This window comes from Emiliania huxleyi (assembly GCF_000372725.1).
Source record: "Emiliania huxleyi CCMP1516 unplaced genomic scaffold EMIHUscaffold_649, whole genome shotgun sequence".
NCBI lineage: Eukaryota > Haptophyta > Isochrysidales > Noelaerhabdaceae > Emiliania > Emiliania huxleyi.
This window is the reverse complement of record NW_005197136.1, coordinates 9,833-13,239: the sequence shown is the minus strand read 5'-3', so window position 1 is coordinate 13,239 and position 3,407 is coordinate 9,833.

Genomic DNA, 3,407 nt, shown 5'->3' with positions numbered 1-3,407 from the left:
TGAGAGGGAGAGGGAGAGGGAGAGGGAGAGGGAGAGGGAGAGGGAGAGCTCGCCCTCCATGCGGCGCACCATTGGGGGCGCTGCGGACTATTAGGCCTCGTCGCACATCGCGCGCATTCTGGATTGTCTTATTTATCTGAGGTTAAAATATCCATTTGAAAATGCTTGCCACATCTCGGGGATGGCGACGCCAATTCAGCCATCCTGAGATGCAGCGCCCTCCGGCCAGCATCTCAGGATGTAATGGCTCAATCAGGGATGTCGTGGACATCTTTGGTTGCCTCAGGCATCCCAAGATGCATGAAGCAATTCAGGATGCGCGAAGCAATTCAGGATGCGCGCGCATCCTGAATTGCTTCATGCATCTTGGGATGCTCGAGGCAATCGAAATTAGAATGGAGATCGTATCGGGCAATTTCAGATGCCTCAGCATCTCAAATTGCGGGTTCCCCGCCCCTGACGTGAGCAGGACCTGCATGCTGCAAGATCCTGCAAGTGTTCTCTCTTCGTCTCTTCTCCGTCTTCACAGGATTCGGGCAGCAGCAATTCGGACGAGTAGGAAAGCGGATTTCAGCCTCAAAAAGGAAAAGCAGAACACACGCCGAAATGAAACGTATGATAGTCGGAGGGATATGACTTTTATGATCAGCGCCTGCACAGTGCGCACTTGTGACTTGAAAGCTCTCGTCTCTCCCCGGACCAGCCTCGGGCTGTGCTCGGACCAGCCTCGGGCTGTGCTTCCCCGCCCGCGGTGCTCTCTCACCCGACCGCGCGCTGGACCGCCGGCCCGGCCAGGAACCGGACTCCCCCGTTCGAGGGAAAGCTCGGCTGCCGCGGCCCGCAAGGCTGGCACATGCCCAAATCGGGCACCTCCTTCGCGGCGGCCTCGATGTTTGCCCTCCGCTCCGCCTCCTCCGCCGTCAGCGCGGCCGCCGCCCGCGCGTACGCGCGAGGGCTTCCCACAAGGAAGGCACGCTCGGCGGAAGTTGCGACGGCGCTCCAGTGGCGCCGCCGCAGGCTCTTGATCCTCCGCTCGAGACGCCTGTACCGCGCATCGCCCGCCTATTCAGAGCGTCCGGCTCGTGCGCCGCCCGGCGCCTGGCTTCGGCAGCGCGCCTCGCCCGCCTTGGTCCCGATGGAGGCCATGACGCGCGCCACCAGCGAGCGGCGCCGGCGGGGCGGGCGCGGTAGCGCAGCCGGCCTACCCCGCCACCTACCGTACACACCGCTGTATGGCATGGGTGCTACGGTGTACCACCATGCGCGCGACTATGTGGCACAGGTGCTGGTGTACTACCACAGAGACTGCTATGGTGTAGCTACCATCACACTACTTGGCATAGCTGCTAATGCACCTTCCCGACCCGGGGGCATCGCCCGGGGCACCGCTAGGCTCGGACAGCGAAGAGGAGGCTCCAAGGGGCGCTCCGCCGCTGCCGCCGCCGACCCGCCGCCGCTTGGCTTGCCTGCGCGCGGGCGCGCCCCCCCGCGCCCCGCCCTCCCCCGCCCCGCCCTCCTCGGAAGAGGCGTCGCTGGAGGAGGAGCGCGCGCCGCTGCCCGCCCCTGCGCCGCCGCCGCCACCGCCGCCCTCGCCGCTGTCGGTGGCGGCGTCGCTGTCGGCGTCTTCGAGGCCCATCACGGCGCTGCCTGCAGACACGGCTCCGAGAGGGGTTCAGAGAAGGGCCCATGCCGTCGCTCCCCCTCCCCCCTCTCGGCCGCTGCCCGAAGCGACTGCGCGCGCGGCGATCGTGCCGAGCGGCGCCGCGCTCGCTGCGGCCGGTGGCGCGGCGCGGGCGGCGCGGTCGGCGGTGGGCGCGTAGAGAGCGGGGTCGCGCTTGGAGCCCGCCGCGATCGAGTCGATGACAAAGTCTGCCGCGGACGGGAAGCTGGTGGGTGAGCGAGAGGGGGGCAGGGAGGGCGAGGGCGAGGCAGCAGGCGGGCGGCGGGAGCGGCAGAGGCGTGACCAGCTCTGGAGGAAGTGTGGGCCCGTCTCGGCTAGCCTCGGGCCGGGAGAGACGATCGGCGTGCGGAACTTGCCCCTCGCCTTGCGGACTGCCTGCGTGTTGCGCTTGACGGCGCGGGCGCTCGCGACGAGCAGGTCGACCCGCTTGTGTACCGTGTTGCTCACCACGCCTCCCGCAGCGCGGATCGACTTTGCAAGCTCCGCCTGGCCGACGCCCGACTCGTCGCCGCCCGCGCTCAGGGCGAGGGTCAGGCCGGCGAGCGCTCTTCTGCTGGACGACACGGCCGCTCCGGAGGCCGCGGCCGCTCCAGCGCTGGCTGCGGCGGCGGCACCGGCTCCCGCCTCTGCGGCAGCCCGGCCGAGCTCACCGAGGAGGACCCGCTCCTTGGCCTCGTCCAGCGAGCCCGCCTTGCGCTCGAGAAAAGACGCGATGGCCTCGGCCTTGTTGGGCGTCACGATCTTCCCGCCCGGCCACGCCATCGAGCGCTTTGGCAGCGGCGGCGGCGGCTCCCTCGCCGCGGCCTCGAAGCGGCGCCGGCGCTCCTCGGCCTTGGCTCGCTGGGACTCGAGGAAGGACGCGTCGACGCTAATGTCGCGAGACATGAGAGCAGGTGGAGAGAGCGTGCGGCAGCCACAGGACTGAAGAACGATCGCGGAACGCGGATTGGGCACGACGCCACCGCCTCTTCACAGCCTCTCGAGGTTCTCGAGGTGGATATCCTTTGGCCGCGTTGGGTAGCGAGGATTGGTGTAACCCGAGCCACGGAGGCGTGTTTTCTGACGGCCGACCGTCAGTGCACGGAGTTGCCCCTTCTCCGATGCCCCGGCTGGTTCCCGAGGTCGCGCGGGGCTGACCCCTGTCTGTGTGCGTCCAAGCTGCAGAAACGAGCTTTTAGTGGCTATAAGCATAGGCACTGAGATATGGTGCGCGGCTGCGCGCGGAGCGCGCTGGTGCTACCTGGACATACGCGCGGAGCGCGCTAGCTGGACACCCGCGCGGAGCGCGCCGGCTAGATACCGCGGAGCAAGAGCAAATCAACACAACCGTTCGAATGCTGACGCCGCAAGTCGCTGCCGCCGGCTGCCAAAGTGCGCCTGGATTGCTCAGCAGCTCAAGCATCCACGTCAGCCGCCGACACGGCCCGGCCCCGCCGCGTCGCCGCCCTTTCGCTTGCCGCCATCGCCCTCATCTGTTTCGCCGCCGTCTACCACGCCAGAGCGCACTCCTCCTCTCGTGGCTGCACCGTGTCACCCCTGTAGAGCGCGAAAACCGAGCGTCCGCCTCATCCCTCGTGCGTGCACAGACACGGCTGCGCTTCTACATAGTACAAAACAACATGCAGTACAGCGACGCACACCGTATAGACATAACTTTGTGCGCGGCGGACTCTCTCTTACTCGTCTGTACGCTGTACGCTGTGTACTGTACAATTCTACTCGTCTC